Genomic DNA, 22,071 nt, shown 5'->3' on the forward strand with positions numbered 1-22,071 from the left:
AGGAGAGGGGGGGTGTCCAAAGAGAGCGAACTAGGCCTCTCCCCCTCCTTATATGCCCTCCCCCATAAGTCTCTGGGGCATAACTCAAAACATCCTGGGAACCAGCGGGGTTCTGGGAACAGTAGTTTTATAGTCCTTAAAGAGACCCCGCTACACATACACAACCCAAAACTTACAAAGTTCACCTTTGATAAAGTGAAGGCAATATGAGACATTAGTATGACAAAACTGTGTGGATTTTGCTTCCATCAGATGGGGTGATGTCTTGCAAAAGCCAAATTTTGAAGATACACATTTGTGACTCAAAAATGTGGATTTCCATCATGATCCCATGCCTAAAATATGTGTCTTTTCCCTACATCTATTTTGATAGATGTACGGAAAAGACACACGGGGTTGTTTACGAAAGGAAAATCTACTTTGGACTGCAAGTGCACTTGAAAGTGCAGTCGCCCTAAATCTAAGGGCTAGATCAGAAATGAGTGGAAGCTCTGCTGATTTTATCATCCAATCATGTGCAAGCTAAAATGCTGTTTTTTATTTTCCTTGCATGTCCCCCTCGGATCTACAGTGACTTTACTTGAAAGTGCACTTTCAGTGCAAAGTGGATTTTCCTTTAGTAAATAACCCCCACAGTGTGTCAACATGTGCTATCTGCCATCATGGGATATTAATATCATTTTGTGGGTGCAACTAGGGAGGGGTTGCACCCACAAAACGCCTACATTGATATCCCATGATGTCTGATAGCACATGTTGACACACTGTGTGCATCTTCAAAATTTGGCTTTCAAATTACTTTAATTTTTTTTACAAAAACTTAAAAAATAAACGATAAAAGATTTTTTTTTGGTTTGATTTTGGCTAAAACATCAATGATGTTGGTGAGTCTTTTTTCAACATCATTGATGTTTTCCTTGACCTTCTCTAATTACGATTGCACACCATTATTTCACTGATCAGGATTTGTGCACTTGCACTGTTGAAGTGAATTTCTTCTTCCACAACATCCAAATCACCTAAAAAAAACAAAAAACAAAAAAAAAAAACACACCATGTATTATAAATATGCAGACATTCATCTATTAGCTGTGGTCTCAGACACTGACCTGTTGTGGTCACTATTTCGCCCACTTCATGAACCTCGGAATCCACATCTTCATGGTGTGTGGGGTTTTCCCCTTCTTCAGGAGGTGTGGGGTTTCCTGGTGTCCTCAGATGTCCCGATTCTTTTCTCCCCTATGTGAATACAAAAAAGTATACTTAGCACACAGATATTTGAGGCAAGAAATAGTAATCTGAAACATTACCTGTTTTGTTAACCAATTACGGACCACCCGCCGCAGTTTTACAGCGGCTGTTTGAAGGAGAATATCATTGTTATGGCAGCAGCTAGCTGCCATAAGCCAGTATCCCCTTCTTCAGCGGGTAGTCTGTTACAAGATAAAAGTGGTCCCTGCAGCGGATTAGCCACCAGATCACTTTTATCACCTGCGTGGGACACCATAAAAAGGTTGTTCTGGTATCCCACACTAGTGCTCCTGCACCCAGATGTGTAAACAGCTGCTGAGTATTAAGTTTACATTTCATTATAGTTACAAACACATCTAGACAACAATGTACTAAACTTATTTTCATACAAATAGGCATGAACAAATGTAGTTAACCTGCATCTGCCAAAAATGTATTACTGGTTGACCTAATGATGTTTAATACGAACGATTACTGTGCCCATGAACATCAAACTTGCCATTTTAAACAAAAGTAATAATAATAGGAACACAGGACAAATACTTTTTAGAAGCAGTTTCCCGATTCCTTCTGTACTGATCGTGCTCCCTCAATTTCAGGTTTAACCAGTGTTTCCTCAATTGCTCATTAGATCGTCATACCCCAAAATTCCTGTGCAGACTTCTCAAAACTTTAGTCATAATCTTGGCCTTTCTCACATTTGGGTTTGGGTAAGGTCCATACTTCCCATCATAGTCTACCCTCTTCAAGAGGTCTACCATCTCTACAAAGCACATTTTTGAGGCCTTATATCTCCTCCTGGATCAGGACGTTTCTTTCTCCGGGCTTTCCTGCTTGTTGCTGCTCTCTGCATGCACTCGCTGTCTCTCCACCATGTGCTCTCCCACTGTGCCGAAAGAGAAGGGGCAGGGAATACACTAGAAAGAAGGTCAGGGCGGAGTTTCACACATGCGATCGTGGAAAGGTACAAATTTAACTTGGGGCATCAGTGGTTAGTGGCCTATACTACTTATAGATTGAGGACTATATTGAAACAAGATTAAGAGAGTTTAGCTTGACATTAGCGTTTCTTTTGTATTGTGTCTTGCAGAGAAAATGGATTTACTGATCTGGACTTCCTGCCAAACTTTATAGACAGGTACAGGGAGCTGCTCTGTCTGTGGCAAGTCAAAAACAGAGAATGCTCCAACAAGCTAAAGAGGAAGGCGGTGCTGGAGAAGCTGTTGGAATTGGTGAAACTGGTGTATCCCATGGCAGACATCACCTATTAATAGGCCAAAATTGGTGGCCTGAGGAGCATGTATAATAGGGAGCACAAAAAGGTCCAGGATTCCAAGAGATCAGGAGCAGCAGCAGATGGCGTTTATGTCCCCAGGCTCTGGTACTACAACAGACTGAATTTTTTGTCAGACTAGAGTGAACCCAGGCCATCACTCTCAACCCTTCCTTTCACACTTCCTTCTACATTAGGTGAGGCTTCAGAAGCACAACCTGGGCCTTCAACTCAGGAAGAGGTGAAGGAGACCAGCTTGAGACAGGTCTAGCATTGTTCAACATATTTCTTGTCAAAAATGTAATGATGTTAACTAGATGTTATTGATCACAAATTTATGGTTTACATATCAATAGGCAATAGTAGCCTCGGGACATATATGTCATCTGCTGCTGCTCCCAATCTCTTGGAATCCTGGACCGGATTGTGCTCCCTATTAAATGGACTCCTCAGGTTACAAATTTTGACAGTCAAATAATTGATGTCTGCCCTGGGGTACAAAGGCTTCACCAATTCCAACTGTTTCTCCAGCGTTTCCTTCCTCTTTATTTTGTTATGACCCCTAATAAATGTTTTATTTTTGTTTTGACAAATACAGTACTTGTAAATATTGACAAGGAAAAGGGGGAGTAAGGGAGAAAAAAATAAATAAAAATAAAAGAACCTTCACATAAAAGACCTCAAAAGAAAAAATGTGGGTTCAGTTGGACTTGTTAGGCATAAAGAAAGTTGTAGACACAACCAGTATATTCAAAAGGAATTATTTCTATTTATTTTTAAAACAAAAAATAAAAACAGAAAATAAAGAGTTCAATTTCCTTTTTACAACAGAAAGGAAATGTTTCCTCCTTGTAACTACACATTTAAGACCTAATTGACATCCTATCAAAAACAGTAAGATCCATTTCAAATTTCCAAAAAGGAAAAAACAAAATATGTATCTATATAAATATAAAATTAAGAATATCAACCATACAGTCAGCAATTAGATATATTTTTGGTGCTCGCTCTACATGTTTCGCGTCTGCGATGACGCTTCTTCAGGAGCTGATAACAGGAGAGAATATAAATAAATAAAAAAGGAAAAAAAAACATATATGTATATAAAATACTAAACAACACATATATAAGCATACATTAAAATACATATATCCAAATATATATAACATAATTCATTATATCACCCATCAGAGTACTGAGGTGTTTCAAAAAAGGGGAAAAATGAAGGAGGGGAAAAAAAAAAAGTAAAAGGGGGGGAGGGAGGAGGGGGGAGAAAAAGGGGGGGAAGGGATTTTTCTGGAACCACAATGTGGGGGCGGATATAACATTCCTATTTCGTATCATATAGTGTCAGGCCGCGTACACACGCGCGGACTGTTCGCCCAACCTTGTTCGGCAAACAGTTTGTCAAACAGTCCGCTCAAAATTTGCATGAGCGGACTTGCCCACACACGAGCGGACTGTTTGACGAACAAGGTTGGGCAAACAGTTCGCTCAACTTTTGAAATGAACGGACTCGCCCACGTAAGGAGGAGGCAAATCCGCCCATTTCGAGCGCGTGTACAGGTAGGCGGGGCCCGCGAAGGAGACGTCGCGGGCTCCGCCGCCTGGAATGGGCTTAAAGGGGAACCCCAACGCCGAAAAAAATCGGCGTGGGGGTTCCCCCCAAGTCCACACCAGACCCTTGTCCGAGCACGCTACCCGGCCGGCCAGGAAAGGGGGGCGAGCGAGCGCGCCCCCCCCTCCTGAGCCGTACCAGGCCGCGTGCCCTCAACATGGGGGGGTGCCTTGGGGAAGGGGGGGGGCCGCGCGGCCCCCCCACCCCAAAGCACCTTGTCCCCATGTTGATGAGGACAAGGGCCTCTTCCCGACAACCCTGGCCGTTGGTTGTCGGGGTCTGCGGGCGGGGGGCTTATCGGAATCCGGGAGCCCCCTTTAAGAAGGGGGCCCCCGGATACCGGCCCCCCACCCTATGGGAATGAGTATGGGGTACAATGTACCCCTACCCATTCACCTGTGAAATAAAGTACAAATAAAAACACAACACAGGGGGAAAAAATATTTTATTGCACAGCCGGGGGTCTTCCGTCTTCGGGGGTCTTCTCGCCGGACTCCTCCGCTATGTGTGTGTAGCTCTTTTGCCAGCGGAGGAGTCCGGCTTTCTTCCTCCCCGCCGCCGGCCTCTTCTCCCGACTTCGGGGGTCTTGTCCCCCTCTTCGGTTCTTCTGCCGGGCCACCGCGCCTGGTCCGGTGGCCCGGTCTTCTGTCGCCGTCTTCCGTTCTTCTGTCGCCGCCTTCGGTTCTTCTGCCGGGCCACCGCGCCTTCTTGTAGCTCTTTTACAGGCGGTGGCCCGGTCTTCTGTCGCCGTCGCCGCCTTCCGTTCGTGTTCTTCTTCTTGTTCTTCTTGTTCTTCTCCAGGCGATGTTGACACGTCGCTCCCTCCGGCCGGAATGCCAGAGCCGCCCTGCGCTGTGACTTATATAGTGACAATGGGGCGGGGTCACATGGTATATGTCACATGGGTTGATGTCACATGGTGACCCCGCCCCCTTACGATGTCATAGTCCCCATGTGACATCAACCCATGTGACCAACCCATGTGACATATACCATGTGACCCCGCCCCATTGTCACTATATAAGTGACCGCACAGCGCGTCCCCGGCATTCCGGCCGGAGAGCTCGTCGAGTCAACATCTCCAGGAGAAGAACAAGAAGAACAAGAAGAAGAACACGAACGGAAGGCGGTGACGGCGACAGAAGACCGGGCCACCGCCTGTAAAAGAGCTACAAGAAGGCGCGGTGGCCCGGCAGAAGAACCGAAGGCGGCGACGGAAGACGGCGACAGAAGACCGGGCCACCGGACCAGGCGCGGTGGCCCGGCAGAAGAACCGAAGAGGGGGACAAGACCCCCGAAGTCGGGAGAAGAGGCCGGCGGCGGGGAGGAAGAAAGCCGGACTCCTCCGCTGGCAAAAGAGCTACACACACATAGCGGAGGAGTCCGGCGAGAAGACCCCCGAAGACGGAAGACCCCCGGCTGTGCAATAAAATATTTTTTCCCCCTGTGTTGTGTTTTTATTTGTACTTTATTTCACAGGTGAATGGGTAGGGGTACATTGTACCCCATACTCATTCACATAGGGTGGGGGGCCGGTATCCGGGGGCCCCCTTCTTAAAGGGGGCTCCCGGATTCCGATAAGCCCCCCGCCCGCAGACCCCGACAACCAACGGCCAGGGTTGTCGGGAAGAGGCCCTTGTCCTCATCAACATGGGGACAAGGTGCTTTGGGGTGGGGGGGCCGCGCGGCCCCCCCTTCCCCAAGGCACCCCCCATGTTGAGGGCACGCGGCCTGGTACGGCTCAGGAGGGGGGGCGCGCTCGCTCGCCCCCCTTTCCTGGCCGGCCGGGTAGCGTGCTCGGACAAGGGTCTGGTGTGGACTTGGGGGGAACCCCCACGCCGATTTTTTTCGGCGTTGGGGTTCCCCTTTAAGCCCATTCCAGGCGGCGGAGCCCGCGACGTCTCCTTCGCGGGCCCCGCCTACCTGTACACGCGCTCGAAATGGGCGGACTTTCCGAGCGGGAACAGTCCGCTCATTTCGAAAGTACAGCGGACAAGCCCACACACGGGCGGACTGTTCGCTCAAACACAGTTTCAGCGGACAGTTTTTCGGAATTTCCGAAAGACTTTGTCCGTCCAACTGTCCGCTGAAACTGTCCGCTGAAAGCCCACACACGAGCGGACTGTCCGCCCAAACACTGTTCAGCGGACAAGGTTGGGCGAACAGTCCGCCCGTGTGTACGCGGCCTCAAACTATAAATACTTACATTCCTTCATAGAGTGTGTCCCATATAGAGAGACCACCATTTCCGAAGGAGACTGGGGAAGTTGGTACGATTGATTACACAACCATTTCTCCACAAAGGGAAAAAAAAAAAAAAAAGTAATTGTTGAGCAAAAAAATATAAGTATAGATTTTGAGCTTAGTGAAATCACTTTAAAGGTGTATTGGGCTCATAAAGTTTCAAATCTTCAGTGTTTAATAAATATTCTTGAGTAGGGATGAGCCGAACACCCCCCGGTTCGGTTCGCACCAGAACTTGCGAACGACCCCCGCGTTCGAAACGAACGTTAGAACCCCATTGAAGTCTATGGGACTCGAACGTTCGAAATGGAAAGTGCTAATTTTAACGGCTAATATGCAAGATAGTGTCCTAAAAAGGGTTTGGGGACCTGCCTCCTGCCTCAGGGGACATGGGTCACTGCAAAAAAAAGTTTTAAAAACGATTAAAGTGAAAAAAAAAGGTGAAATATTCCTTTAAATATGGTGCCTGGGGGGTGTCTGTAGTATGCCTGTGAAGTGCCACGTGTTTCCCGTGTTTGGAACAGTCCCTGCACAAAATGACATTAAACGGAAATAACACCATTTAAAACTGCTTGCGGTTTTAATGTTATATCTGGTTCCTGCAATATGGTTGAAAATCATTGAGAAAAATGGCATGGGTAGCCCTCCCTGTCCATTACCAGCCTATTTGGGTCTTGTACGCATATTAAGGGGAACCCCGTACCCATATTAAAAAAAGGAAATGCGTGTGGCCCCCAGGCCCTATATACTCAGAACAGCAGTATACAGGCGGTGCAAACAAGACAGGGACTGTGTAGGTTTGTTGTGTTAAGTTGAATCTGTTTGTAATTTTCAACCGGTACATTTTTAAAGTGTAGCTCCAGTCAAACAAACTATTTTTAAGCTTTTTTGAAAACATAGGGAAGGGTTATCACCCCTGTATAATTTGTTTTGTCGTCCATCTTTTTTCATCTCACTTGCTGCTGTCTCCTTGCGTTTGCAAGTAGGAGATGTTTGTAAGTTGGATGTTTGAAAGTAGGGGCCTGCCCTATATTATAGCGGTATGTACTGGGTACAGAGCACGCAGACAGCACGCACTATCTCCTAACACTACTGACTGCAAGCTCTATTATTAACCACTTGACCACTGGGCACTTAAACACCCTTAATAACCAGACCAATTTTCAGCTTTCGGTGCCCTCACATTTTGAATGACAATTACTCAGTCATGCAACACTGGACCTATAGGAAATGTTTGTCCTTTTTTTCACACAAATAGAGCTTTCTTTTGGTGGTATTTAATCACCTCTCAGTTTTTTATTTTTTGTGCTATAAAAGAAAAAAGACCGAAAATTCTGCGAAAAAATGAATTTTTCTTCGTTTCTGTTATAAAATTTAGCAGATTAGTAATTTTTTCTTCATAAATTTTGGCCAAAATTCATACTACTACATATCTTTGGTAAAAATAAGTACAAATTGGTGGATATTATTTGGTCTTTGTGAAAGTTATAGAGTCCACAAGCTATGGTGCCAATATCTGAAAATTGATCACACCTGAAGTACTGACGGCCTATTTCCTTTTTTTTTTTTTTCCACAAAATTGTCATATTATCAGGTTATTTCACACACACAGCATATGCATACCAAAACACCCTGGAGAATACAATGGTGGTCGTTGCAAATTTTTATCTCACACGGTATTTGCACAGCAATTTTTCAAACGCGCTTTTTGGGGGGAAAAACAGTTTTGTGCTTAAAAAACAAACAAAAAAAACAGTAAAGTTAGCCCAATGTTTGCATAAAGTGAAAGATGAAGTTATGCTGAGTAAATAGATATCAAACATGTCACTTTTCAAAATTGCACATGCCCGTGGAATGGCGCCAAACGTCGCTACTTAAAAAATCCCCATAGGCGACGCTTAAATTTTTTTTTACTGGTTACATGTTTTGAGTTGCAGAGGAGGTCTAGGACTAGAATTATTGCTCTCGCTCTAACGTTCTCGGCGATACCTCACATGTGTGGTTTGAACACCGTTTTCATATGTGGGCGGGGCTTACGCATGCGTTCGCTTCTGCATGCGAGCCCATGGGGACTTGGGGCTTTTTTTTTTTTTATTGTTCATTTTACTTTATTTATTTTAGTTTGACATTTTTTTCCCCAAAAATATATTTTTGATCACTTTTATTCCTATTACAAGGAATGTAAACATCCCTTGTAATAGGAATATGGGGTGACAGGTCCTCTTTACAGTGAAATCTGGGGGTCAATATGACCCCACATCTCACCTCTAGGCTGGGAAGCCTGAAATAAAAAATAAAAAAAAGATTCTGGCTTTGATCGTACTGGCGAGTTGGTAGAAGCACCGGAGGGCGGTGAGGGGTGGGGGGCGTCTATGGCTGGGTATTTCAGGGTATCACCGAGTATGGCTGGGTATGGCAATTTATGGCAGGGTATTGCAGAGTATTGGTGGGGTATTGGCGGGGTACTACAGAGTAATAGCAGGGTACTGCAGAGTATTGGGGGGTACTCCAGAGTAATGGTAGGGTACTGCAGAGTAATGGGGGTTACTGCAGAGTAATGGGGGGTACTGCAGAGTAATGGCAGGGTACTCCAGAGTAATGGCAGGGTACTGCACTGCAGAGTATTGGGGGGGTACTGCAGAGTAATGGCGGGTACTGCAGAGTATTGGGGGGTACTGCAGAGTATTGGGGGGTACTGCAGAGTAATGGGGGGTACTGCAGAGTAATGGCAGGGTACTGCAGAGTAATGGCAGGGTACTGCACTGCAGAGTAATGGCGGGGTACTGCAGAGTAATGGCGGGGTACTGCAGAGTAATGGCAGGGTACTGCAGAGTATGCACTGGTATTGCAGAGTATTGGCAGGGAATTGAGGGGTTAAATTCGGTGAGCAGCGATGTGGGCACTGCAGATGCAGCCCACATCGCTGCTGACACCGATCTCTTTCCCCTCCGCTGTACCGATCGGTACAGAGAGGGGAGGGAGGAACCGGCGTCATAACATGACGCCGGTTTGTTTACAAGTGATCACTCCGTCTTTGACGGAGCGATCACGTGGTAAACGGCCGCGACGAGCGGCCGTTTACCGTGATCAGTGATGCGCCGGGTCCTGTGGACCCGGCGGTCACGGATGCTCTCGAGTGCGCGCCCCAGGGGGCGCGCGAGAGCAGAATTCTGGGAGGCCGTTAATTAACGGCCTCTCAGAGTTAAACAACCGCCCTGAAGCCGTTAATCGGCAATGGGCAGTTGTTAAGTGGTTAAAGCTAAATCACTAGCTATATAGGTGAGGTGAATATAGTGGTGTATACTGCGGTCAGGGCACAGACAACAACCACTACACAGCAGCAAGATAGGAAATCAGCCAAAAAGATTGGTGTGTACTGTGTTGAAGGTACACAGAACACCCACTGCTTCAGATGCTAACACACTACACGAGGCCGCCTCAAAGGCGGCCTTATATAGTGTGGGGCTTGCACTACACAGCCTGAGCTATGATTGGCCACAGGCAGGATGCCTGTGGCCAATCATGGCTCTCCTCGCTGCTGGCGCTACGATTGGCCAAGCATGCGGGGTCACAGTGCATGCTTGGCCAATCATGAGCCAGCAATGCACTGCGCCACCGCAGTGCATTGTGGTCCGCGCGCGCGCCACTCGAATTTTGACGCGAACGGCCCAAACGTTCGGAATTCGCCGAACAGCCAATGTTCGAGTCGAACGTACGTTCGACTCGAACACGAAGCTCATCCCTATTCTTGAGACGTAAGTAAACAGAGGTAGGATCGGTGATGGATACTGTTTAGTATCCCCTAAGCTGTATAGATAAAAGAAAAAACATAAAAGTGGGGATTTTTAGGATTTTATATAAATATCCAAAGACAAAAAAATTATCCTTAAAAGTGAGAGAGAATAACGGACCCACTATTTTAGGTGAAACGCCAATTATTTAAACAACAAAGAAAAAAGGAGAGAGCCAGCTAGAGAAATTGTGCAGTGTATGCTAAGACTAAACTATTAATAGTGCTTTAAGAAACCCACCATAATAGTTAAAGGAGATGAAAGAAATATATCCAATGAAAATAAGAGAAGGATATATAAGGTTATGTAGACCAATTACCTCAAGGTGCAATGAAAACGGACCAAGTTCCCACTGGATAAAGAAGGAAGGTAAGAGGGGGAATCAAAAAGGCAGACTATTCAGCCCATTCACCCCTATCATATTGTTTGTTGTGTATAAGATGGCCGCCATTCATGGACACCAGCCACGTGTGTCCTTTTATATACATCCGTCCCGCTAGTGACGTCACTCCGCACTAGGCGGAAGTGACGTTCATTTACCCGACCAACGTCTCCTACGATGCGTTCGGTCGGCCACGACGCTACACCCGAACGTGCAGCGTCCTCGCATAGTGGACGTGTGTACGTTTGTGTACCAAAACAGAACGTCTGGCCACCATAACAAACAGACGTGCACCGGATATAGGAGGAACACCTCAAAGGTTCCTCCCCAATCTGCGGAAATGAACAGAGGGGCCGCGTTCCGATACATCGGATTGAGACAATACCAGAGGGGACCGTGAGAACAACCCACGGGTCCCTATGGTGGAGCGCCAAACCCCACATCCCGAATGGAAATCCCATGGGATCATTGGGGGTTGCGCTTACGTGGTCGCACATTGTGGTCAGAAAAAAAAAAAACACCTGAGCATTGATGAGGTAATAATTACAATAAACCATAAATATGCATAAATGTTTATAAACAAATTAAACTATTACAAAAAGGCAGATCAGATTCAAATTGATCAGCCATTAATCAGTCCAATCATTAATTATTAATTACATCCTGATGCGGTATACATAGAATTCAAAACAAACAAAATGAACATCTATATATTCAAAAGTATTTAAATTTCGCATCAGGTTATTGTGTATATAAGCGAGAGATGAGAAAAAAAAAAAAAAAAGGAAAGAGGGGGAGGGGCAGGTGCATTTTACAAGAAAGATCTGTATGATTGAGTCTCATTTAGGCCAGGGGCTTGGGTAGCATTGAGTTTCTCAATCCAAATCGTTTCACGTTGTAAAATGCGTTTGTCCCAGTTTCCTCCACGTGGGTCCTTTGGAATAATCTCTAAGATACTAAAAAGGACACACGTTGCATCAAAAGCATGGCATAAATCAATGTGTCTACTCACTGTTGTTAACATTTTCCCATTGGAGGATACATATACATGGTCCTTAATGCGTTGCCAAAGACATCTCATAGTCTTTCCGACATAGAAAGCTCCGCATACGCATGTCATCAAGTAAATGACACCTTGTGTTTTACAATCTGCCCTGGATTTTAGATAAACGAACTCACCATTAGGAAGTGCGACTTCTGCACCTTGTTTTACCCAGGGGCAGAAGTCACAGGTTCCACATTTGTACAAACCCCTGCCATTTTTGATCTCTTGTCCTTTAGGTAAATAAAAACTTGATACCAAATGGTCTCTCAGCGAGGTAGTGCGTCTAAACGTCAATTGGGGTCTTTTTCCTATGTATTTCTTAGTTACCGAATCTTGGTGTAGGATATGCCAATGATTTGTAAGAATATTGCGGACCTCTTCATGTTGAGATGAAAAGCGTGTTATCAATCTTGTGTTTGTTTGTATTTCAGGATTAAATTTTTTCTTTGAATATAATAAGGTGTTCCTAGGTTTTCTGTATGCACGATTGTACGCCCTTCGTAGTTGAGATTTATTATACCCTCTAGCTAACAAACGTGTACGGAGGAGATCTGCCTCTCTGTGGAAGTCATTCTCATGAGTACAATTTCTACGTATTCTGACATATTGTGCATAGGGAATATTTTTTACCAACGAGCTGGGGTGAGCACTTGCTGCATGGAGTAAAGTATTTCCTGCAGTTTCCTTGCGATACAATTTTGTAGCCAGACAATTGTTCTTGTCTTTAAAGATTGTTAAATCTAGGAACGTTATTTTTTGAAAATCTATGTTTAAAGTAAATTTTAAATTGTATGTGTTGATGTTGAGGGATTCGATGAAGTCTGTCAGACTTCTAGTTGTTCCCGTCCATATAATAAAAATATCGTCGATATAGCGCATCCACGACATCACACAATCGGTAAATATTGATAAAGATTCATTTGAAAAAATTTCCCGCTCCCACCCCCCCAGGTACAGGTTCGCATAGGATGGTGCACAGCACGTACCCATGGCGACACCCTGTACCTGGAGGTAGTGGGACCCGTTGAAACTAAACCAATTATGCGTCAAGACAAAATCAAGAAGGGTGAGAATGAAATCATTATATTTCCAATTGGTATGTGGTTCCTCATGGAGGAAGGTGCGTATCGTCTCGACGCCCCTCTCGTGAGGGATGTTGGAGTATAAGGCTTCCACATCAAGAGTCACGAGAAGGGCGTCGGGAGGAACCACCAAGCCCTCCAATTTTTTCAGAAGATCAAGAGTGTCCCTAGTGTATGAGGAAAGACTTATAACATGTGGCATTAGTGTAGCGTCTATGAGTCTACTAGTATTTTCAGTTAGGGACCCAATCCCTGAAATGATGGGACGTCCCGGGGGGGGGGGGGGTGTGACTCCTTTATGTACTTTCGGGAGAGCATAAAAAGTTGCTTCTCGTGAATGTACATTATTGAGATATTTGTATGTATCCTGATCTATCAGGCCTTGCTCATATCCTCCATTGAGAATGTTTAGAAATTGAGTTTTGTAACGAGTTATATTTGAAGGTGAGATCTTTTTATACCAATTCTCATTGGTCAATATGTCATAGCACATTTTTTCATATTGTAATTTCGTCAACAAGACGATATTACCTCCTTTATCTGATGCTTTAATGACTAGGTCAGGATGTTTCTTTAGGTTTTTTATAGCTCGTTTTTGGGAGTTGTTTATGTTAGACCCCTGTGGTATAATTTGCATTTGTTTAATATCACTTACTACACTAATTAGAAAGGTCCAGATGAACGCATTCGTAGTTAAGTCAGGGAAGTTTTGAGATCTAGGCCTGAGGGGACCCCTTCCTCCATTCGTCATTGAGCATAGTTGTTTTTCAGAGATTGCTTGTGTAGTTTCAACATTAGTTTCCTTTCCTTCATTCTCTTCCAGGAGTAAAATTAAATCCCGGAGGGCTCTAAACTCAGCCATTGAGTAATGTTTGATACTTTCAGAAAGGTCACGTTCTTGTCTATTCCTAATGACTTCCGAATCATAGATGTATCTATAGGTGAGGCTTCGTGCAAATAAATAAATATCTTTAATAAGCTCATATTTATCCAGATTGGTGGAAGGGCAAAAGCCCAGGCCCAGACCCAAAACCTCTAGTTCAGTGTTCGAGAACTGATAGGGGGTTAAATTTATTATGTCCAGCTTTAGGTCGGTTGTGTCACTGGTTCGGCCAAGTGAAAATTTGATGCCATAGATCCTGCCTGTGTTAAGTGGGGGTCTAGTGTAGTTTGTTTGGTGCCCGTTTGAGTCATGTTCGTAGAGGTATATACAGGGCCCAGAGGGGCATATTGTCCATTTTGAACACCAATTAAAGCTGGATTTATAGAGGGAAACCCTGTTGGTAATGATGTCGAGGGAGGAAAACGTGTTCGTCCATTTATCATAGCTTGTTTGTTAGTTCCAGGGGACACTTTTTCAAATCTAGATGGGGATGTCCTTCGAGGTGTAGGTTGACTATTCATAATCTGTACTGCTTGTTGTGCCAATCCCCCCATATAGGTATTGTGTGGTTTTGTCCCTTCCTGACTTTCATTGTGAGGTACATTATGATTTTGAGGTCTCTGCTTATTCTCATCATTAGTTGACCGTTTTGCATATGGTGTATGATGTCCCCCACCGTGACCCCGCTTACGTGGTCCTGAGTTGGTATTAGTATATGTTGATGTTGGTCGTTTCATATTAGGTAGTGATGGAGTAGTTGATGCGGATGAATCGGATTCAGTGTCTTCCTCTGTAAAATCAAAATCATTATTAGTAACATTTCTAAACCGTGAATTCGGCCTAGAGCCTCTCATTTGTTGGGAGGTCTGCCATTTATATGCAAACCCCTCTAGGAAAGCTAACCTGTCTTTTGACATTTTGTTTTGTTTCTTAAAGATTATATCTTTGGTAATTTTTGTAATATATTCTTTTAATTCTTGCCATCGTTTCGTATACTGAGCATGATTTTTTATTGCTTTGTTTGTTGATTGTAACATTAGTATGTCTTGGTCCAGACTATTCAGCTCTGCTTGGTATTGTGCAATAAGTAATTTCATAAGTTCCACACTACATTGTGTAAGAATTTTCTCCCATGTTTTTTTAAATTCCATCGTAGGGTTTTGAAAACTTGGATATACATGGGTTCGAAGACCAATTGGACTAATGTTTTCTCTTATATATTGTTGCAAAAAATCAACATGCCAGTATAGGTTAGATTTCTTTTTCAAAAGCCTTTTCATTTTATTCATGTATTGATTAATGTTAATCTCGGGTTCTGTATCTACATTTACATTGATTTGAATTTCATTCATATATCCTGTCCACGCTGTTCCTATAAAATCCATAGTGGGGGGAAGAAAAAAAAAAAAAAGAATATTATTTTTAATTCTCTCCAAGTAATCTCTCGCTTATTTACTTGCTAACTTTTGTACATAGTTTACTACAAACAGTATTAAATATAAAAGAAAAATTCAAGGAAACAATATCCTAGAAAATTATTTTGTATATAGAAAAAACTCCACCTAGAGGTCTTTTTGTGTATATATATATATATATACACTGGGTGCTTCCACCCTACAATCATTGATATTTAAAATAGAACAAATGTGTATCTATCACAGGGTGGTGTCTGTGGATACACTGATAAATAAAATGCCACGTCCTGGTTATCACTTTGTGAATGTAAATATTGACAAGGAAAAGGGGGAGTAAGGGAGAAAAATAAAAAATAAAAATAAAAGAACCTTCACATAAAAGACCTCAAAAGAAAAAATGTGGGTTCAGTTGGACTTTTTAGGCATAAAGAAAGTTGTAGACACAACCAGTATATTCAAAAGAAATTATTTCTATTTATTTTTAAAACAAAAAATAAAAACAGAAAATAAAGAGTTAAATTTCCTTTTTACAACAGAAAGGAAATGTTTCCTCCTTGTAACTACACATTTAAGACCTAATTGACATCCTATCAAAAACAGTAAGATCCATTTCAAATTTCCAAAAAGGAAAAAACAAAATATGTATCTATATAAATATAAAATTAAGGATATCAACCATACAGTCAGCAATTACATATATTTTTGGTGCTCGCTCTACATGTTTCGCGTCTGCGATGACGCTTCTTCAGGAGCTGATAACAATGTTCTAAATTATAAGGAGAGAATATAAATAAATAAAAAAGGAAAAAAAACATATATGTATATAAAATACTAAACAACACATATATAAGCATACATTAAAATACATATATCCAAATATATATAACATAATTCATTATATCACCCATCAGAGTACTGAGGTGTTTCAAAAAAGGGGAAAAATGAAGGAGGGGAAAAAAAAAAAAAAAAAGGAAAGGAGGGGGAGGGAGGAGGGGGGAGAAAAAGGGGGGGAAGGGATTTTTCTGGAACCACAATGTGGGGGCGGATATAACATTCCTATTTCGTATCATATAGTGTCAAACCATAAATACTTACATTCCTTCATAGAGTGTGTCCCATATAGAGAGACCACCATTTCCGAAGGAGACTGGGGAAGTTGGTACGATTGATTACACAACCATTTCTCCACAAAGGGAAAAAAAAAAAAAAAAAGTAATTGTTGAGCAAAAAAATATAAGTATAGATTTTGAGCTTAGTGAAATCACTTTAAAGGTGTATTGGGCTCATAAAGTTTCAAATCTTCAGTGTTTAATAAATATTCTTGAGACGTAAGTAAACAGAGGTAGGATCGGTGATGGATACTGTTTAGTATCCCCTAAGCTGTATAGATAAAAGAAAAAACATAAAAGTGGGGATTTTTAGGATTTTATATAAATATCCAAAGACAAAAAAATTATCCTTAAAAGTGAGAGAGAATAACGGACCCACTATTTTAGGTGAAACGCCAATTATTTAAACAACAAAGAAAAAAGGAGAGAGCCAGCTAGAGAAATTGTGCAGTGTATGCTAAGACTAAACTATTAATAGTGCTTTAAGAAACCCACCATAATAGTTAAAGGAGATGAAAGAAATATATCCAATGAAAATAAGAGAAGGATATATAAGGTTATGTAGACCAATTACTTCAAGGTGCAATGAAAACGGACCAAGTTCCCACTGGATAAAGAAGGAAGGTAAGAGGGAGAATCAAAAAGGTAGACTATTCAGCCCATTCACCCCTATCATATTGTTTGTTGTGTATAAGATGGCCGCCATTCATGGACACCAGCCACGTGTGTCCTTTTATATACATCCGTCCCGGTAGTGACGCCACTCCGCACTAGGCGGAAGTGACGTTCATTTACCCGACCAACGTCTCCTACGATGCGTTCGGTCGGCCACGACGCTACACCCGAACGTGCAGCGTCCTCGCATAGTGGACGTGTGTACGTTCGTGTACCAAAACAGAACGTCTGGCCACCATAACAAACAGACGTGCACCGGATATAGGAGGAACACCTCAAAGGTTCCTCCCCAATCTGCGGAGATGAACAGAGGGGCCGCGTTCCGATACATCGGATTGAGACAATACCAGAGGGGACCGTGAGAACAACCCACGGGTCCCTATGGTGGAGCGCCAAACCCCACATCCCGAATGGAAATCCCATGGGATCATTGGGGGTTGCGCTTACGTGGTCGCACATTGTGGTCAGAAAAAAAAAAAAACACCTGAGCATTGATGAGGTAATAATTACAATAAACCATAAATATGCATAAATGTTTATAAACAAATTAAACTATTACAAAAAGGCAGATCAGATTCGAATTGATCAGCCATTAATCAGTCCAATCATTAATTATTAATTACATCCCGATGCGGTATACATAGAATTCAAAACAAACAAAATGAACATCCATATATTCAAAAGTATTTAAATTTCGCATCAGGTTATTGTGTATATAAGCGAGAGATGAGAAAAAAAAAAAAAAGGAAAGAGGGGGAGGGGCAGGTGCATTTTACAAGAAAGATCTGTATGATTGAGTCTCATTTAGGCCAGGGGCTTGGGTAGCATTGAGTTTCTCAATCCAAATCGTTTCACGTTGTAAAATGCGTTTGTCCCAGTTTCCTCCACGTGGGTCCTTTGGAATAATCTCTAAGATACTAAAAAGGACACACGTTGCATCAAAAGCATGGCATAAATCAATGTGTCTACTCACTGTTGTTAACATTTTCCCATTGGAGGATACATATACATGGTCCTTAATGCGTTGCCAAAGACATCTCATAGTCTTTCCGACATAGAAAGCTCCGCATACGCATGTCATCAAGTAAATGACACCTTGTGTTTTACAATCTGCCCTGGATTTTAGATAAACAAACTCACCATTAGGAAGTGCAACTTCTGCACCTTGTTTTACCCAGGGGCAGAAGTCACAGGTTCCACATTTGTACAAACCCCTGCCATTTTTGATCTCTTGTCCTTTAGGTAAATAAAAACTTGATACCAAATGGTCTCTCAGCGAGGTAGTGCGTCTAAACGTCAATTGGGGTCTTTTTCCTATGTATTTCTTAATTACCGAATCTTGGTGTAGGATATGCCAATGATTTGTAAGAATATTGCGGACCTCTTCATGTTGAGATGAAAAGCGTGTTATCAATCTTGTGTTTGTTTGTATTTCAGGATTACATTTTTTCTTTGAATATAATAAGGTGTTCCTAGGTTTTCTGTATGCACGATTGTACACCCTTCGTAGTTGAGATTTACTATACCCTCTAGCTAACAAACGTGTACGGAGGAGATCTGCCTCTCTGTGGAAGTCATTCTCATGAGTACAATTTCTACGTATTCTGACATATTGTGCATAGGGAATATTTTTTACCAACGAGCTGGGGTGAGCACTTGCTGCATTGAGTAAAGTATTTCCTGCAGTTTCCTTGCGATACAATTTTGTAGCCAGACAATTGTTCTTGTCTTTAACCACCTCAATACAGTGCAGTTACACCCTCTTCCTGACCAGACCAATTTTCAGCTTTCAGCGCTCTCACAGTTTGAATGACAATTACTCAGTCATCCAACACTGTATCCATATGAAACTTGCATCCTTTTTTCCACACAAATAGAGCTTTCTTTTAGTGGTATTTAATCACTAGTGGGTTTTTTATTTTTTGTGCTATAAATAAAATAAAACGTAAATTTTGTGAAAAAAATGCCTTTTTCTTGGTTTTTGTCATAAATTTTTGCTAATTAGTAATTTTTCTTCATAAATTTTGGCTAAAATTTATACTGCTACATATCTTTGGTAAAAATAACCCACATTAGTATATATTATTTGGTCTTTGTGAAAGTTATGTTTCAGCGGACAATCCGCTCGTGTGTGGGCTTCAGCGGACTTTTTCAGCGGACAGTCTGACGAACAAAGTCTTACGGAATTTCCGTAATTTTGTCCGTTCAAACTTGGTTTTGTCCGTCCAAACTTGGTTTCAGCGGACAGTCCGCTCGTGTGTAGGCAAGTTGGACGGACTAAGTATGGCGCATGCTCAGAAAGGATTTACACGGCCGAAGGTTGCATTGCAGTGTATAGGACGTCGTTTTTCTAGTCCCGTCGTACGTGCTGTACACGTCATCACGCACGCTTTCAGCAGACTGTCTGCTCATCGTGTGTGGTCAAGTCCGTTCATTCAAATTTTGAACGGACTGTCTGTCGGATTGTCTGACGAACTTAGTTGGCCAGACAATCCGCCCGTGTGTACGCGGCCTAACAAGTCAGGAAAGTACAAATACCCCCCAAATGACCCCTTTTTACAAAGTAGACATTCCAAGGTATTAAGTAAGTAGCATGGTGAGTTTTTTTAAGTTGTCATTTTTTCCCACAATTCTTTGCAAAATGAAGATTTTTTATTTATTTATTTATTTTTTTACTAAATTGTCATATTATCAGGTTATTTCTCACACACAGCATATGCATACAACAAATTACACCCCAAAATACATTCTGCTACTTATCCTGAGTACGGCGATACCACATGTGTGAGACTTTTATACAGCCTGGCCACATACAGAGCACCAACATTGATGTAGTACCTTCAGACGTTCTACGAGCAAAAATGACGCATCTCATTTCTCAACCACCAATTACACTTTTGAAGTCCCTGGATTACCAGGACAATGGAATTTCCCATAAAATGAACCCATTTTGGAAAGCAGACACCCCAACGTATAATCTATGAGGCATAATGAGTCTTTTGAATGGTTAATTTTTTTCCAGAAGTTTTTGGAATATGTGGAAAAAAATTAAAACACATATTTTTTTTACACAAAATTGTCAATTTATAAGATATTTCTAACACATAGCATGTATATAGCAAAAATTACACCCCAAAATACATTCTGCTACTCTTCCCGAGTACGGTGATACCACGTGTGTGAGACTTTTACACAGCCTGGCCACATACAGAGCACTAACATTGATGTAGTACCTTCAGACGTTCTACGAGCAAAAATTACGCATCTCGTTTCTCAACCACCTATTACACTTTTGAAGGCCCTGGAGTACCAGGACAATGGAATTTCCCATAAAATGACCCCATTTTGGAAAGCAAACACCCCAACGTAAAATCTGTGAGGCATAATGAGTCTTTTGAACGGTTCATTTTTTTCCAGAAGTTTTTGGAATATGTGGAAAAAAATTAAAACGCATTTTTTTTTTTACACAAAATTGTCAATTTATAAGATATTTCTAACACATAGCATGTATATAGCAAAAATTACACCCCAAAATACATTCTGCTACTCCTCTCGAGTATGGTGATACCACATGTGTAGGACTTTTACACAGCCTGGCCACATAGAGAAGCCGAACATTGAAGTAGTACGTTCAGGCGTTCTAGGAGCATAAATGACACATCTCATTTCATTCCTACCCATCACACTTTTGAAGGTCCTGGAGCACCAGGACAGTGAAATTACCCACAAAATGACCCCATTTTGGAAAGCAAACACCCCAACGTATATTCTATGAGACAGGGGCTGCTAATAGGTACTCGGGTACTCTGATGGGCTGGAGATAGGTACTCGGGTACTCTGATGGCCTGGTGACAGGTACTCGGGTACTCTGATGGCCTGGTGACAGGTACTCGGGTACTCTGATGGCCTGGTGACAGGTACTCGGGTACTCTGATGGCCTGGTGACAGGTACTCGGGTACTCTGATGGCCTGGTGACAGGTACTCGGGTACTCTTATGGCCTGGTGACAGGTACTCGGGTACTCTGATGGCCTGGTGACAGGTACTCGGGTACTCTGATGGCCTGGTGACAGGTACTCGGGTACTCTGATGGCCTGGTGACAGGTACTCGGATACTCTGATGGCCTGGTGACAGGTACTCGGGTACTCTTATGGCCTGGTGACAGGTACTCGGGTACTCTGATGGCCTGGTGACAGGTACTCGGGTACTCTGATGGCCTGGTGACAGGTACTCAGGTACTCTGATGGCCTGGTGACAGGTACTCGGGTACTCTGATGGCCTGGTGACAGGTACTCGGGTACTCTGATGGCCTGGTGACAGGTACTCGGGTACTCTGATGGCCTGGTGACAGGTACTCGGGTACTCTTATGGCCTGGTGACAGGTACTCGGGTACTCCGATGGCCTGGTGACAGATACTCGGGTACTGTGATGGCCTGGTGACAGGTACTCGGGTACTCTGATGGCCTGGTGACAGGTACTCGGGTACTCTGATGGCCTGGTGACAGGTACTCGGGTACTCTGATGGCCCGGTGACAGGTACTCGGGTACTCTGATGGCCTGGTGACAGGTACTCGGGTACTCTGATGGCCCGATGACAGGTACTCGGGTACTCTGATGGCCTGGTGACAGGTACTCGGGTACCCTGATGGACTGTGACAGGTATTCGGTACTCTAATGGACTATGACAGGTACTCGGGTACTCTGATGGACGGTGCCAGGTACTCGGGTACTCTGATGGCCTGGTGACAAGTACTCAGGTACTCTGATGACCTGGTGACAGGTACTCTGATGGTTTGGTGACTGGTATTTGGGTACTCTGAAGGGCGGTGACAGGTACTCATATTGACTGTGACAGGTACTCGGGTACTCAGATGAACTGTGACAGGTACTCGGGTACTCAGATGGACTGGAACAGGTACTCGGGTACCCAGATGGGCTGTGACAGGTACTCGGGTACCCAGATGGGCTGTGACAGGTACTCGGGTACCCTGATGGACTGTGACAGGTACTCGGTACTCTAATGGACTGTGACAGGTTCTCAGTACTCTAATGGACTGTGACAGGTACTCGGTACCCTGATGGACTGTGACAGGTACTCGGTACTGTAATGGACGGTGACAGGTACTCGGGTACTCTGATGGACGGTGACAGGTACTCGGGTACTCTGATGGACTGTGACAGGTACTCGGGTACTCTGATGGACTGTGACAGGTACTCGGGTACTCTGATGGACTGTGACAGGTACTCGGGTACCCTGATGTGCCGTGACAGGTACTCGGGTACTCAGATGGGCCGGGACAGG

The 22,071-nt window shown here is 43.3% G+C and overlaps 1 long non-coding RNA gene across 1 annotated transcript in view; it reads right to left on the bottom strand.

The window, feature by feature from the left end:
• Window positions 1-751: 751 nt before the first annotated feature.
• LOC143989054 (uncharacterized) overlaps window positions 752-22,071 on the bottom strand; it is a 215,816-nt gene continuing 194,496 nt past the window's right edge. Inside the window, exons 2-3 of the long non-coding RNA XR_013276963.1 lie at window positions 1,110-1,239; window positions 752-1,019 (exon numbers count right to left, since the gene is read on the bottom strand). This is a non-coding gene — a long non-coding RNA (uncharacterized LOC143989054). The remainder of the gene's footprint in view (window positions 1,020-1,109; window positions 1,240-22,071) is intronic.

This window comes from Lithobates pipiens, unplaced genomic scaffold (genome assembly GCF_037356315.1).
Source record: "Lithobates pipiens isolate NorthernLeopardFrog02 unplaced genomic scaffold, aLitPip1_a1.2 Scaffold_18, whole genome shotgun sequence".
Classification (NCBI taxonomy): Eukaryota; Metazoa; Chordata; class Amphibia; order Anura; family Ranidae; genus Lithobates; species Lithobates pipiens.